Below are 17955 nucleotides of genomic sequence, written 5' to 3' on the forward strand. Positions count from 1 at the left end.
ATAGGGGATGGCCAATGGCAAACCATGCACCATACCCAGCTCAGCACATGGAGCCAATCTATGAGTGGTTTCGTAAGCAACACGCTCCAAACTTTGAAGGGATAACAGACCCCTTTGAGGCAGAAGAATGGCTTAAATATGTAGAGTCGATCCTAGCGCATATGAATCTAGGCAACGCAGACCACATATCCTATGTTTCGCTCTGCTTAAGAAGGATGCTTGAATATGGTGGGACTTAGTTCAACAGACTAACGATGTTGCCACCATGACATGGACAAGATTTGTGGAGATGTTCCACACAAAGTATTACAGCTCAGCAGTCATCGCTACAAGGGTCGAAGAGTTCGCTAGTTTGAAGCAGGCCAACTTGACGATAGCAGAATATGCTCGGTAGTTCAATAGATTAGCCAAGTTTGCACCAGAGTTGGTTCCAACTGACTTTCTGAGGGTGACCAAGTTTGTTAGAGGACTTAGACCAAAGATTGAGCTAGGAGTTAAGCTAGCAAACCCGGGAAATGCTACCTATGTCGATGTTCTAGAAACAACAATAGAAGTAGAAAGGCTTCAGGCAAATGTTAGTAAGGAGAAGGCTAGTAAGCCTGAGCCTAAACAGTAGGGTCAACCTCAAAATGGTCGGAACAACCACAACAACAGCCATCAACATAGCAATAGTAATAGTAATGTTCAGAAGAGAAGGCATCCAGATGATAAGCAGGCCAATGGTGATGAAAGAGCATGGAAAAACAATGGAGGCAATAAGTCAAGTTACGTAGAATACCCGCAATGCTCTAAGTGCCAAAAGAAACATCTTGGGGAATGTCATGCAAACATCAAGGGATGCTTCAACTGTGGTTAGGAAGGTCACCGAAGGAGGCAGTGTCCCTAGCTCAAGCAAGAGAAGAAAATGGACAATACAATGGTTCCTGCCAGGGTATTTGCTTTAACCCAAGGAGAAGTTGATGCTAGTAATAAATTAGTTACAGGTTAGATTTCTATCCTCAATAATGTATGTTCTATATTATTTTATTTGGGATCAATATACTCGTATATCTCATTAGGAATGATAGAGAAATTAGACAAACCTTATAGAACTAGGTCTGTGACATAGTTGCCTCCGGGTAAAATAGTCCTATCATTACGGATAGTATGAGGCGTACCAATCAAAATCGAGGACGTAGAACTAGAAGGAGATCTGATAGAGCTGGAAATCAAAGACTTCAACATGATATTAAGCATGGACGGGCTAGCATGGCATGGCGCAACCATCGATAGCAGACGTAAGCAAGTGATGTTCGAGACTCCTGACGGTTAGAAACGATGCTATATGGGAAAAAATTTAGGACTACATATGCCGCTTATTTCATCTTTCAAAGCTCAAAGGATGATAGAAAAAGGATGTCACGCATTCTTAGCCAAAGTTACAGATGTTGTAAAGGAAACACCACTAAAAGTTGGAGACTTCCACATTGTAAAGGAATTCCCAAAGGTATTTCCTGGCAACTAGCAGGATTGCCACCGACATGGGAGAGAGACTTCACAATCGAACTAGTACCTGGCACAGAGCCATTCTCTATGGGGAGCACCGGTTCTATTTGTGAAGAAGAAGGATGGAAGTATGCATGTGTGTATTGATTATCGCAAGCTGAATAAGGTGACAATTAACAATAAGTACCCACTACCCTGACTTGACGACTTGTTTGATAAACTCCGAGGGGCAACCGTGTTTTCAAAGATTGATCTACGGACCGGGTATCACAGCTCAAAGTACGGGAAGAGGATAATCCCAAGACGACTTTTAGAACTCGTTATGGACATTACGAGTTTCTAGTTATGTCTTTTGGTCTTGCCAACGCTCCAGCCGCGTTTATGGATTGAATGAATAGGTTCTTTATGGATTATTTGGATGAATTCATCGTAGTGTTCATCAATGATATCTTGGTGTACTCAAAGGACTAAGTCAAACATGAGGAACATTTAAGGTTGATCTTGTTACGACTAAAGGAGCATTAACTTTACCCCAAGTTCAAAAAGTGCGAAATTTGGCTTTCGTAAGTAACGTTCCTCGGGCACATAGTATCCAAGGAAGGAGTTGCAGTAGACCCATCTAAGGTAGAGGTTGTAAAGATTGGCCAAGACCAAAGAATGCGTCTAAGGTAAGAAGTTTTTTGGGACTAGCAGGTTATTATTGGAGGTTCGTAGAAGGCTTTTCTAAGATAGCCACTTCGTTTACCAACCTAACCCAGAAACAGCAAAGGTTCAAGACTGATAAGTGTGAAGAGAGTTTCCAGTTGCTTAAGGATATGCTCAACACCAGTACTTTATGTACCGACACCCAATGATAAGTCTGTAGTCTATTGCGATGTGTCGAAGCAAGGATTGGGTTGTGTGCTGATGCAGAATGATAAGGTGATAGCCTACGCCTCAAGGCAAACGTATTTGCTGATGCACTAAGTAGGAAGAATTACGGAAGTCTAGCATCATTAGCTAGAATAGAAAAGTTGCTACAGTAGGAGCTGATCAATGCTGGAATAGAAGTAGTCATTGGTAACCTGACTAACTTGTCCATCCAGTCAAGCCTGTTAGAAGATATACGGATTGGCCAAGGACATGATGACACATTAGTATCACATATGGATATAGTTAGAGAAAGGAAGGCCACAGATTTCCCAATATCTAGTTAGGGGTTATTAAGATACAAGGATCAGGTATGCATGCCAAATGATCAAGGGATTAAGATGAAGACTTTAGAAGAAGCGCACAATACCCTATACTTAGTTCACCCAGGGTCGACCAAGATGACTCACGACCTTAAAGTGTTATATTGGTGGCCAAGAATGAAGAAAGATATAGCGGGGTATGTGTTGAAATGCTTGTTATGCCAACAAGTGAAAGCAAAACATCAGCGGCTTGCATGCTTATTGCAACCACTTAGCATTCCATAATGGAAATGGGATGATATAGCCATAGATTTCGTGACGGCTTTGCCACGAACAAGTAAGCAGCATGATTCATCTTGGATTGTAATAGATAGATTAACCAAGTCAGTTCATTTCATGTCTGTTAAGACTTCATACACAGTGGATCAATACGCAGACGTTTAAGTCCAACAAATAGTACGACTGCATAGAATCTCTAAGACAATAGTATTCGATAGAGGATCGGTGTTTACATCGAGAGATCTTGGAGTAAGTATTTGTCGCTGATAGAATTCTCCTACAACAATAACTACCAGTCAACAATCGGGATGGCATCCATAAGCTACTTTATGGAAGAAGGGTCGATCGCCGTTGCATTAGGATGAGGTAGGAGAAAGGCAACTACTTGGACCTAAAGCTGTTAGAGGAGCTCAGGATGTAGTAGTGCAGATTAGAAAGCATATGCTCATTGCTCAAAGCTGTTAGAAAAGTTATGCAAATGCCAAGCGGCGTGATGTGGAATTCAAAGTCGAAGATCAAGTCTTCTTAAGGATATATCCTATGAAAGGTGTGAAGCAGTTCGGGAAGAAAGGCAAGCTTAGTCCTAGGTTTATAGGTCCTTTTGAGATATTGGACAAAGTGGGAGCAGTTGCATATAGATTAGCCCTACCGCCAGCTCTAGCAGATAGTCACAATGTGTTCCACATCTTGATGTTGTGTAGATATGTGTCAGACACATATCACGTCCTCAAATATGATATGATAGCACTCCAGAAAGACTTGAGTTACGAGGAACGACCAACTAGCATCCTAGATAGAATGATGAAAGAATTACGGTCTAAGAGTTTTTTGATAGTCAAGGTCCTATGGAGTAATAGTTCTGAACGGGAAGCAAGGTGGGAGTTGGAGGAAAACATGTTAACCCAGTATCTGGAATTGTTTGATAAGTAAATTTTAGGGATGAAATTCTTTTTAGTGGGGGAGAATTGTAGAGTCCCAGAATATTTACTTAACTAGCTAGATAGTAGTAGTAGTAGTAGTAGTAGTAGTAGTAGTAGTAGTAGTAGTTAGTATTAGTTTGTAGTATGTTAGATTCTGTGGATTTTGGTTCAAATAGGGACATAGTTGGAAACTAATAGCAATAGTTCTGAATTTTATAAGTTTAACTATGGTTTAAGAATATTAATTATAACATAAGGTTTGATTAATATTGTTGGTCCTAGGTGTATTATTTATTATAACCTAAGGTTTAGATAGAGCCAATAAGAATATGACACTTGTCATAAGCATGATTATTAGGGAATTAGATTTTTTTATTTGATGGTTAGTTAAGAAATTTGTGGATTAGGTTGTTATTTAGATAATTAAATAGATTTTCCCGTAACTTTAGGGTACTATAACTTCCGACCTATTTTTTGTCCCAGTTATATTATGAATTTCGAAAAATAGTATTTCTAGAAAGTTGTAGATAATAGAATTAAATTTATAGTAGTATAAAATTAGTCTAAATTAGAGTCCTACAGATCCAGTTATGTTGATTTTATTACAGGTAAGTTTAGAGTTACGAGATTTAGGAAGTTAGAAGTTATGATTCTATTTTTTGTTTTAATTTTTAGAACAAGCTTTGACTCCTTAGACCTACCTCTGAACGATTTGACCAAGTCCTAATCCTTTGACTGACGAATATTCAAATATTTTCAATTAAATTCATTATTTTTATTCAAAGCCAAAAAGAAGATTTTTATTCCTAGAACTCTATAAATAGGACTTAGAACCCAACCCTTCTCCTCACTCTTCAGCTGTGATCAGACTCCAAGGTGCTAGTACTACCATAGAGTGATAAACACTTGGGTTGGGAAAAATCTTTGCCATTCTTGAGCTTTATAAAATACTTGGGAAGTGAGGTTTAGTGTATTTCGGTATTGGAGTTACACCAATCCATAAGGTCAACTAAGGTACTCATATTCTTTAAGTCCAATTCTTTAAAACTCTTTAGTTTTCTTTAGTTCCTTTTATTCAGATCCTAACTTTCGTTATTGGTTCTTGATTAGGTTCTTGAATCTTAAGTTCTTTCTTGGTAAGTTTCTTCTTGATGGTTTAATTTCCACATTCATTCTTTATTCTTTAGAAATACTCACCATTTTTATTGTTGGTTTTAGGAGTGCTACAAATCCCATCCTTGTTATCATATCCCGGTGTTGGTAAGGAAAATATGATAGATTTTATGTGCTAATATGTTATGTTATGTTTATGTTATGTTATGTTATGTTATATGTTTATGCTATGCTATGTATATGTATGATATGTTTTAGCTCTTGGGTATATGTTCTGTTTAGATAACAAGCATATAATTGTTTAGATAACTAACTTGTTTAGATAACAAGTCCCAATAGTATATTCCTTGGGCATATGATTTGTTTAGATAACAAGCCCCTTAAATTTATATGACTTGTTTAGATAACAAGCCCCTTAAATTTGTATGACTTGTTTAGATAACTAGCCTTGTAGCTAGCAAGCCCCAAGATGTATGCTGGCCATTGTAATAGATGTTTTTGTAGCCATATGTTTTATAGTGTATGCTTATGATATATGATATATGTTTTAGATAGTCTTATGTTCTTTTATAGTATTTGATGTAGTCTTATGCTTATGTTTACGATGTATGTTTTGTTTTTAGTAGATTTTCCTTGCTAAGCATTAGGCTCATTCCTTTATTTTAGTGTGATGCAGGAAAATGATTACAAAGGTGGAGGGAGTCTTGGCAGCAAGGTATGTGTGTTGAGGATGAATGGAATGGATGGGCTGCGTGTCGATCGAGGATGACGTTTATTTTAGTCTTTTGAAATATGTCTCTTTTGTAATTCCGAATTCAACTTTTTTTGAAATTGTTTTTAAAGCTATGTTTTATGTTTTGTAAACAATGGGATCCCATACCATATCACATTTTATTTTACATTTTTAATAAAGACATGCTATTTCTTATATTTTGGGTTTTTAATAAAGGCATGTTATTTCTTATCTTTGTATCGAAATAGTTGCTATGTATAGTATTTTTAATGGTCCAAGGTCTTAGAAATAGTTGGGTCATTACAATGGCCTCGCGATACGGTGCGCCTGTCTCGTCTGTACTGGGCACTTGGGCGAGGCCTGCGAGGCGTGTCCTCGTGAGATGATGTGGTGCGCATTTCTGGTGCAAGGTGCTTGGGCGCGTAGCTGGTGGCGCGAGGCACCTGGGCGCGCAACTGGTGGCGCGAGGCGCCTGGGTGTGCGGCACCAAGGCACGGGTCCATAAGACCTTCAACGAGGTAAAGTGAGCTTGGGCCTTGTGTGGGGTGAGATAGGTCAATGTCACAAAGGCCTTGCGTGAGGCCTAGGTCTTTCAGGATCGTGTACAATTTGTGGTGTTCACAATATGATTATATGATTACCTACTTCATGATTATATATGAATGTGATATTTGCATGATGGAGTTGGAAGCATGGTGTGTATGTTTAAAGAACAGGGGTTATGAATTGATGAACAAATGCTATTGGCATGTTTTTAGTACTGTAGTGGTTTGTGAATGTAGTGTGGTATGATTGTTTCCGTGGAGAAGGCATTTGATATGTTCATCATGTTTAATGGGTCAAGTTATTGACTGCAGATTCAATCAGTCGGTATGTCTCCCAGGAAGATAATGAGACCTGGTGGTGGTTATACCGATGCTGGGAATTACAACCAGGGTTTGAGTTCTTCATCTGCCCCTCAAAATTTTCAACATGTGTTTACAGATGTGCAATCAAGATTGTAGAGGCAGGAGGAGAGATTAGTTGTTTGAAACAGCAGCAGAATCTTCCAGGGAACACCTCTTCCTTTACTATGCCAGGAGTCGCACCAGTATTGGCTCAGCCTAGGGTTGAGAACAGATGGGAATTTCTTTGTGGAAGATTCCAAGAATACTACCCTCCAGTGTTTGAGGGAGGCCTAGATCCATTCAGAGCTGAGCAATGGATGGGCATGATCAGTTCCATCCTCAAAAATATGGGGTTGGTAGGACACGATAGGGTGATCTATGCTACATTTGTATTACGGGATGATGCCCGGACATGGTGGTAAGTAGTATCCCAGACACAAGACACAGCTGTGATGGACTGGAAAGAATTCAGGCAGCTGTTTAATGAATGCTATTATTGTGATGTAGTCAAGATTGTTAAGATGAATGAGTTTCTAAACCTAGTTCAGGGCAATGCAACAGTAATCGAGTATATTAACAGACTCAATGGGTTGGCCAAGTTTTCTTTTGATATCGTACCCATTGATGTAGCTCGGAAGGAAAAGTTTATCCAGGGATTGAATCCCAGAATAACTCAGGGCGTTAGCGTTGCCCCAGTGTATGAAATCTCTACCTATGCTCAGGTGGTAGGGAAAGCTCTTACTGTTGAGAGCACACGAAATGAGATTTTATAGGAGAGTGCCGGAGAACACGGGGCTCAGGCAGTAACACGTCCATTTATTGGTATGGGCAAGACCAAGGATTGGAAATTTACCCAGAATGCACTCGGTGTAAGAGGCGTCGTCTAGGAGAATGTTGAGCAAAGGCATGTTTCTTATGTGGAATGATTGGGCATTTCAAGAAAAATTGCCCAAGGCGAAGGAAGGATGAGCCAAAAGGGGTGGACAGCTTGAGTCTAGCTCGAGTGTTCGTTCCGATGCAATGAGAGTCAGAGACTGAGACTGAGACTAGTTCCTCAGTGGTGGCAGGTCAGCTTTCTAGTTCTGATTTTTGTATTATGCTGACTAGTTTTTGTGCCATGTTGTTCTTTTCTTATTGCATCTAGAGAACGTAGATTTGATATGCAGATTACATGGTTATGTTGTTGTAATGCCCCGAATTCTCCGATGTGGTTCGATGGCGGGAATAGTAGGCCGGGAGGGCCATACTTGTTTAATTATGCCATTAAATGATAATATATTCATGTTTATGTGAATTATATTATAATATGATGTTGTATGCATGCATGTGGGTCCACATTTGAAATATTATGATGTTTTGGTAATTTGGCCCATTGAGGGCAAATTTGTGTATTTGGGTGCATGATGTGATTTGTGAATGAGATTCCATTATTATGGAGATATATTCAAGCTATTTGGCATGAGACGATCCTATTTAGTGGATTAGCGATTTTGTCATAACGTGGTCAATTATTGGGTAATAAGAATGTTTATTTGATGATAAATTGGGAGTAATTGAGATCAGGGTGAAATTCTGGAAGTTTTGACTATAATGTCCCCGGGGGTGTTTTTGGGACCCCGAGCACTAGGTTTTATTTGAGGTTACTTAAGCTTGAAGTAGCTTGTTAGATAGAACGTACGTTAGAAAACCTCTTGTTCTTCCCCGTTAGCTCATTTTCACCGTTCGAAGCGTTTTCGAAGATATCTTGAGTTCTAAGCGTCGGAATCAAGCGAGGATCGAGGCATAGCAATCCTAGGAAAGATTAGAAGCTTCTTGATCGAAGGATTTGACGAGAAACAACCTAATCGAAGGTAATCTAAGTTTAAATTTTTGAGTTTTTAGAGTTTCTAAGCTTTGAATTGGACTTTGTGAATCGTTGAGTTTTTGGCTCGATTGAGCTTTGGGTTTTGATGGTTTTGGAGAACTGGGAAGCTTGGGAACTTTGATTTGATGATTGGGGAATGTTTAGGTATGATTTTGGAGGCTTTGGGAAGTTGAAAACGTGTTTGGGAATGGCCCAGGGTTGGGGGTCGCGACCCTGTTCTTGGAGAGCCGCGACCCTTGCTTGTAGAAGCAGGTGGGGAAGTTGTGCCTGCTGGGCGCCGCGGCCCTTGATGATGGGTGCCGCGGTCCTTGTTTCAGAGGTGGCTGGGGGCCGCGGCCCTTGATGCCAAGGTCGCAGCCCTTGAGCAGGGTTGAGCCCGTTTGAGTGTTTTGGTCCCGAGAACATGGTTTTAGGCCTCGGGATCACTCCTACTACATGGATTAGTGGGGATTGATGTCTCGGAGGCTAGATATTGGTTTGGGAACCCTTGATTATCATTTTATTGATGGTATCCTATAATGTGTTATGATTAGGTGACCGCTAAAGGACTAAAAGCTAGACCGTTCTCAAGGGTTGTTCTTTTATTCATTCTAGCTTGAATCTGAGGTAAGAAAACTGCACCCCATACGTGACATGCTTGGCTGTTCTTGAGGCATGTTGATTGTGTAAATGTGGACATGAATTGATTATTGAACGTTTAGAAAATCTTTCTCACTTGTGCATGGTACTGACTCATTAGTCAGATTTGGCAAAGGTGTCAGTATCAACTGTGAAGCTGTGACTCATTAGTCAGGTTCGACAGTGGTACTGGGCACTGGTCACATAGAGCTGACTCATTAGTCAGGACAGCTTTAGCGTGTCCAATGCAAGCTAATAAAGATTAGATCTAATCGATATCTGCATTGGATGACTCAAAGAGCATTAATGCCGGACCGACCTCAAGTTCGATGAATATTATAAGCGCTTGTGTGACTTACCCATTAGTCACTCTTCTGTTAAGTTAAAGACTTACCTATCAGTCTCTCATCTGTTTAAGGCTAGTGGCTTACCTAGCAGCCACTCTTCTGTTTAAATTAGTGACTTGCGTGTCAGCTGCTCAGTATGGTTTTCTAGAACCTCGAGTGATATTCACTCATTTGTTTAAGAACCATAAGCTCTGTGTGATTATAATGATAATCCTTTGATATTGTTGATATACAATGTTGTGTTTTCTTGCTGGGCTTTGGCTCCTGGGTGCTATGTGGTGCAGGTAAAGGGAAAGATAAGATCACCCAGCCCTGAGTGGAGAGCTTAGGTGGTGATGTGTACATATGCGGCCGCTTGACCACCACAGCCAAGGAGTTCCCAGAGGAACTAGGGGGTTTACCTTATTTTTGCCGCTTAGGTTGGCGGGTTTGTAATTTTGGAACAGTACTAACCTTTTGAGTTGTAAATATTCTTGTGGGCCCATGAATATTTTTATGTATATAATAAAATATGTCCTTTCCTTTTTACTGATTTTCTACCTTAGCCTGTGAATAACACTTAGAGCACGTTTTTAACCAAAGGACTCGGGTAGCGGGTCAAATTTTCGATTCACCGTTCACCGTAACGGTTCTGGGGTAACCAGGGCATTACAGTTGTGATAAGAATGTGATACTCTATTGGTCATTTTAAAAGATGATTTGGATTATTGTGGAAAGGACTCATCAGATGACTTTCAGTATGATTCTGAATATGGATTGGTTAACTAAGTATGAGGCAATGATAGCTTGCAAGGAAAGGATAGTAATTCTTGAGTTTGAGGGTGGGAAACACTTGTAGTGTTGGCACTGTGCATGGATTTTGTATGCTTATTACATCTGTATTTAGAACTGGAGATCTATAGCAGGAGGATGCATAGAACTCCTAGCTAGTGTGGTGGATACCACTCAGGTCATGCCAGTGGGACCAGGGCAGACTGGATAGTCTATGACTTCTGGATTTATCTCCAGGGGAATAGTCAGGGTTACCTTTACCCAAAGAGATAAAATGGTGATTAGATTGGTGCTAGGGACGGAATCAGGTCAAGGGTACTATACTATATTGAACGGCTTCAACAGAGCTGTAAGAATTAAAGGACTCAGTTATTGAGTAAGATGGAATTCTCCAAGGTGGCTCTTTGATTTGGTTATTATCAGCTGAAGATCAAGGAGAAGAATATGCAGAAGACTGGTTGTTGTATTAGATAAGGGCACTGGGAGTTCTGAGTTATGTTTTGAGGATTTGGTTAATGCCAAGTTGTTTTGATGGATTAGATGAACAGAGTATCCAAGGATTATCTTAATTGCATTTGTGATCGTCTTGATCGACGATATTGTGATATACTTTTAGTAGGAGATTTGCCAAGGTCAAGGAATGCTCAGAGGGTAGGAGTTTCCTTGGATGGGCATGATATTATATATGTTTGGGGAAAGAATTCTGAGTCTTCTTACAGATAAAAATCAGTTTACAGGTTGTTATGACACCTCAGTGACATGGAAAAGGGATTGTCTATGCATCATGTTAGTTAAAGGATATGACCAGAACTAGAGTAGAGTTACTATTGGGCCAAGTGGCCAACATTATGTTTAATTTACTCTTTTATAGAGGATCAAGGTGAAACAGTTAAGTGACCCATAGATGGGAAGAATTGAGGGGAATGTCTTAGCTAGATTAGCTAAGTACTATGCAGTGTCAGTTATGAGTTTATTGTGGCATAAAGATTGGACTTGGGATTCAATGGACATTGGGATTAAACAAGAGATTATGGATGAATCTTACACTACCTCTTATTCTCTTCATCCAGGCATCATGAATATGTAACAGAGTCTGAAAGCTTTATATTGGTGGCCTGGGATGAAGAAGGACGTAACAAAATACGTGGCAAAGTTCCTAACGTATTAGCAAGTCAAGACAAAGTATTAGGAACCAGGAAGGCCATTACAACCTTTGTGTTTTCCATAGTGGAAGTAAGGAAACATCACAATAGGTTTCGTGGTGGGACTACCCAGGATAGTGGGTCAGCATGATTTGGATTGGGTCATTACAGACCAATATTTAAGTCAGTTCATTTATATGAGTAAGGACAAGTAATACAGTTGACTAGTTTACAGACCTCTATGTGAGAGAGGTAGTACGCCTTCATGGAATTTGAGGTGTATCTTATCAGATGAGGACTCTGTTTTTACTTCCAAGTCTTGAGGAAGATTGCAAAAGGAAAATAGTATATAGATGGAGTTTAGTATAGTTCATTATCCTAAATAAGAGAGAGAATTATCTAGTTATTGGAGGGGGCACCTTATGAGATGATTGAGATATTATATCTGGATCCTGAGCTTGGTATAATAGCCTCAATGATCATATTGAAAAGGATAGAGCTCAGATGCTCGCTTCTCAGAGTAAATGGGAAAGTTTTGTTAATTTGAAATGTAGGAACATGGAGTTCCAAGTGGAAGACTGTATCTTCCTTAGAATATCACCATGGAAAAGGGCGAGGAAATAAGGGCATGTTGAGCCCTAGATTAGCAAGGACTATTTGAAATCCTGGATAGGATCAGTCAGGTTGCCTTTGGGTTGACCTTAGTTTTGGCATTGTTGACCGCATACAGTGTATTTATATTGCCATGTTGAGGACATGTGTTAGATGAGACTCATGTGTTGAGTTATAAGGATTTGGAACTGGAGGTAGAGTTATTCTATGAGGAGTAGCCAGTTCAGATTTTGAACAGAAAGAACAAGGTTCTGAAGAACAAAGCTATACCTTGGGTTAAGGTATTATACAGATACAGAAACAGTGAGGTCGAGCGAGCGGCCTGGGAACTGGAATCAGTTATGCGGAATTGATATTCTGGGCTACTCAAGTAAAATTTCGAGGACAAAATTTCTATAAGGAGGGGATAGTTGTAACGACTCTAATTTCTTAATAAGGCTTAGGACCTTGATTAGGGGGGCAGGATGGAAAATTCTGGAATTATATGATTATGTGATATTTATGTGTATCATTATGTGAATATGTGAGTTCTATCATAATATGACTAGATATGCATGTTTGGTGTATTAAATATTCATGTGGGCCCATTTCTGTTTAATTGGGCAATTTTCATATTTTGGCCATTTTGAGTATATTTGGCATATATGTGGTGTATGTGTGGTGCTTCATTATTATTTTGTTATGCTAAGGTTACTCAACACGAGACGATCCTAGGAAGCAAGCTAGTGGGAAAGTCACAATGGGATTTATATTTAACTCGAAGTGAGTCAAGGGGTATTTAGCACATTACATGGATATTGGGTAATGGGAATAAATATTTGATGATAGATATGGAGTAAGTAAAATCAGGGGGAAATTATGGGAATTTTGACTATTTTACCCCCGGGGGAATTTTCGGGACCCCAAGCATTAGGATTTACTTGAGGCGACTTAAGCTTGAAGTAACCTGTCAGAAACATGAAAAGAACGTTTAGAACGTTCTCTCTTCCTCCCGTTCCTTTTTCATCACCTGATCGCATTTTCGAAGGAAACTTAAGTTTTAGGACTCAGATTCAAGTGAGGATCGAGGCATAGCGATTTTAGGGAAGATTAGAAGCTTATTTACTGGAGGATTTAGCGAGAAACGACATAATCAGAGGTAATCCAAGTTTTAAGTTATTAATTTTTAAAGTTTTTAAGCTTTGATTGGAATTTATGTTTTGATGACTATTTGGATGAATTGAAGCTTGGGTTTTATTGGTTTTGGGAGATTAGGATGTTTAAGAACTTTAATTTTGAGATTTGGATATGTTGGGGTTGGATTTGAAGCTTTGAAGCTCGAAGAACACGAAGAGAGAAGCCCAAAAATTTGAAGTTCTGGTTTGGGTGCTGTAGTGCTAGGTTGGTAGCGCTACAGTGCTAGGTGCTCTGTTTTTGGGGTTTTGGTTCTGCTTGTAGTGTTGTAGCACCCATAAGTAGCGCTATAGTGCTGCACAGTCTTCAGAATGGGTTTTTTTTTTTACTTTTTGGGGTTTTGACCTGAGGGCTCGGGGGATGATTTCACCACCCTGTTTGGTGGGATTGGAGGTCCCAAGAGCGAGGGATTGGTCCCGGGATTTGGTTTTGGAACTCGAACTCATTTAAACACTGTTTATGGTTATGACTAGGTTATCGCTAGGGGCTTGGAAATAGGATCGTGCTCGAGGGTCATTCATTAGTAACCTGTGCTTGGACCCAAGGTAAGAAAACTGCACCCAGTATGTAATGCATGTGATGCATAAGACACATGTGATTAAGGCATGGCATGAATGTTGAATATGTGGTTGATTAGAGCTTGAGTCTCTATAAATGTGGTTGATCATAATTGAATGTTAAGTAAGCATGCTGAATGCCTTACATTTGGATATTTGACATATGATATATGCCTGGTTGCATTGCTTACTTGTGAGTGGAACTAACTCCATTGTCACAATCAACAATGGTGTTAGTATTGACTGTGAAGTTGTGACTCATTAGTCAAGTTCGACAGTAGTACTAAGCACTGGTCGTATGGAATTGACCTATGAGTCAAGAGCGACATAAGCGTAATGAATGCAGAGCCAAAAAGATTAGTTTTAATCAACATAAGCATTGAATGAATCATTATGAGCATTAATGCTTGACTGACCCACAAGTTTGATGAAAATTAAAAGTGCTCGTCTAGTCCAAAGGTTAGTTACTTAGAGTCAGGGCCAAAAGGCTCAGGTGGTTGCAATGTCACATGGTTATGGGTGTTGAGCCTAAGTTCGTGACTCACTCATTAGTCATTTATCTTATTAGGGTGTAGAGCCCAAAGTGTGACTCTCTAGTCACCTATCTGATTAGGGTGTGGAGCCCAAAGTCTGACTCACTCATCTAATTAGGACTACAAGCCCCAACATGATTATCATAATCATAAAGTGTTATTCACTTATTTGATTAGGGTGCAGTTCCCAAGTGCGTGACTTAATTGTCACTTATTTGAGTCACTTATTTTAGATGGACACATTTGCCATCTATTCTCATTATGACTTGATAGTCATCTATGCAAAGGGCAGGGCCCATAAGTCATCTTTACCAAGGGCAGGCCCACAATCACTTATTTGGACTTGCTTGCATGCATGAATATGGCTATTATTGCTAGGCATGCCTATTATTATTTAGTAAAATGTTATTACCATTTCATGAGCATATTGAATTTTCTTGCTGAGCTTCGGCTCACGGGTGCTATGTGGTGCAGGTAAAGGCAAAAGAAAGCTGGACCATCCTTGAGTTGGAGATCTTAGGAGACGATGTGTACATATGCGGCTGCTCGACCACCACGGCCAAGGGTTTAAAGAGGTACTAGGGTTAAACCCTATTTTGCCGCTTAGGTCGGCTGGTTGTTAATATTTTGTTGTAATTAACATTTAAATTATATTTTGGGATCCCAATGTATACAGTAAACGTTTTAGTGAAACGATGTATCTTTGACCAAAATTTTTAACCCTAAATCATTAATCACACTTAGTTACACGATTATGACCAAATGGCTAGGTTAGCGAGTTTAGAACTGTTTAAAATGCACAGTGTAACGGTCCCTAGGTAGTAGGGCGTTACATTTTAGCCCTTATGTTTTCAGTTAAGAATGGATGGAGCCTTGACCTTTCAGGATATCCGAGCTATTAAGGCATTGAAAAGGATTGGAGAGCCAAGGAATACAGTAGGAGTGTTAGAAAGAATCACTCAAGGATTGATCTTATTCCACAAAGAGATGTTCACCTTCAAACTATTAAGCAAATTATGATGAGGGCTACGGAACAATATGTCCTAGTAATTAGGCTTTTTAAAGATTTTCCTTCTGTAATTTCAACATTAGAAGAAATATGGGAGACTATAAATGATGATGATGATGATTTACCGGTTGCCATGAGATAATATTTTATCATACTTAGGTTCACCTATAAGTTGGAATTTCAATTCACTAATGAACAAAAGCATAGCATCTTCATGAATCTTCCCTGAGGTACCTTTGAGGCTCAAGATAACGATGATTCTGTTGAAATAGATTGTAACACCCCAACTCCAGGGACCGTTACGGTGTGCCTTGTAAATAGTGCTAAACTCGCTAATCGAGTCATTTGGCCAAAATCGTGTAACTAAGTATGATTAGCAGTTTAGGGATTAAAAACTTTGGATAAGATGTAATGTTTCATTAGAACGTTTATTATATATGTTGAGATCCCAAAATTATAATTTTAGAGTCTACTACAAGAAAATATTTACAACAGGCCGTTCTATGCGGCAAAACAGGGTTTAACCCTAGTTCCTTCTCAACCTCGACCGTGGTGGACGAGTAGCTCCATATGTACACTTCATCACCTAAGCTCTCCAACTCAAGGATGGTCCAACATTCTTTTGCCTTTACCTGCATAGAACCCATGAGCCAAAGCCCAGCAAGAAACCACAATAAACCAGAGTATAATATCAGCAATGATCGCAATAATCATCCAGGACTCTCAGTCCCAATAAATAGGTGACAATCGTAAAAGCCACAAAAGTGGGTACAGCCCCTATAGCCATGTGACGATAGGGTCACTCGGGCTTAATTGATAAGTGAACCTTCCATAAGTTTTAAATACGATAGGTGTATGGTGAATAGTCACCAACATAGCCTTTCCCCATGACCATAGAGTCATAACTTTGGAACAGCGTTCCCTAGCCATGTGACAAACAGTCACCGGGCCATATGCCCTGGCTCTGAATAACTAGTCTCAGACTAGCCAGGCGCTTATAAGTTCGTCGACCTTAGGGTCGGTCCAGCGTTAATACCCCATATGAGTCATTCTTGCTGATATCGATTAGATCTAATCTTCATTTGGCTCGGCATTCATGACGCTATGCCATCTCTGACTCTTAGGTCAGTAACACACGACCAGTGTTCAATCCATTGTGAACCTGACTAGTAAATCACAGCTTCACACATGGATCTAACACCATTGCTGATTCTGACTATTAAGTCAGTGCCACACACAAGTAAACCATGCCACAAAATATATATCACATATCCAATATTCATATACAAGGTATTCAGCATGCTTACTTAACACGTACTAGTACAATTAGGACTATGCACGAACACAGAGGCTCAAGCTCTGAACAATATCATACTCAATATGTAAAGCATGTCCTAATCACATGTTTCTCGTGCATCATATGCATTATATTCAACAATCCAACATGAACCAATAATATCCATGCATGTCACACATACACAGGGTGCAGTTTTCTTACCTCAGATTCGAGCTAGAACGAATAGAAGAACGACCCTTGAGAACGATCAACTTTTAGTCCTTTAGCGGTCACCGAGTCATAACCAAATATAGGACACCATCAATAAAAATGATCAACATGGGTTCCCAAACCGATATCTAGCCTCCGGGACATCAATCCACACTTAACCGGGTAGTAGGATCGACCCCGAGGCCTAAAGCTAGCATCCCCAAGTCAAAACCCATTTCTGGCCAAAACTGCCTCTATGGGCCGCGACCCTCCCTAGCCATGCCGCGGCTCACCTTCAGACAGAGGCAAAATCCTCCCCAGAAACACACACAGGCCGCGGCTCACCATAGCCAGGTCGCGGCACATAATGCAGAAGAGCAAAAACCTGAATTTCTACCCCTGCGTTCTCCTTGGAACCAACCCTTCAAACCAATCCCAAACATCAACCTAACACCCAATTCAACCCCTAAACTCCATCTACAACTCACCCTCATCAAAACCCAAGTTAAACACCAATCAAACTTCCATTAATTTCAACTAACCACCAAGAAATCACAAACTGAAACTTAAAAGAAAACAGGGTATAACAAGACTTCCTTGACTAAGTTTCCTTACCTCAAGCTTGGTTTTCAATCCCCTTCAATGGCTGAATCAAGTTCCTAAGCTCAAACCTTGATTTCCTAGCTTATTCCTTCAAGGGTATAAGCTTCTAAACACTCCCAAGGGTAAAATCGTCCTCTCCCGTCTATCTCGATAATTATAATTAACACCCTCCAATTCTCATTATTCTCAATATTCTCAAATACCAATAATTCATATCCCGTTACCCTTTAATTCCTAGCAACGTTCTAATCATCAAATTACCCCGAGACTCACTCCGAGCCCCGAACTTAATCCCGTTATGACTAGACCGAAAACTTGCATTCCATGATCGTCTCATGCCGAATGGCTCGAACCAATCCACATATAATGTGGTATTATTTATAATTCACCCATATGCATGAAAATACATAATCACACCCCCAACGGCCAAATTACCAAAATGCCCTTGCAATTAAAATATGAACTCATATGCATGCATTCACCATCATAAAATAATATAATTCACATAAACATAAATATAATCATTAAATACCATAATAAATCAATTATGGCCCTCCCGGCCTCCTAATCAAGGTCCTAAACCTTATTAGGAAATTTGGGGCATTACAACTATCCCCTCCTTACAGAAATTCCGTCCTCGAAATTTATCTG

The sequence above is a fragment of the Humulus lupulus genome, chromosome 8, assembly GCF_963169125.1.
Source record: "Humulus lupulus chromosome 8, drHumLupu1.1, whole genome shotgun sequence".
Lineage (NCBI taxonomy): Eukaryota > Viridiplantae > Streptophyta > Magnoliopsida > Rosales > Cannabaceae > Humulus > Humulus lupulus.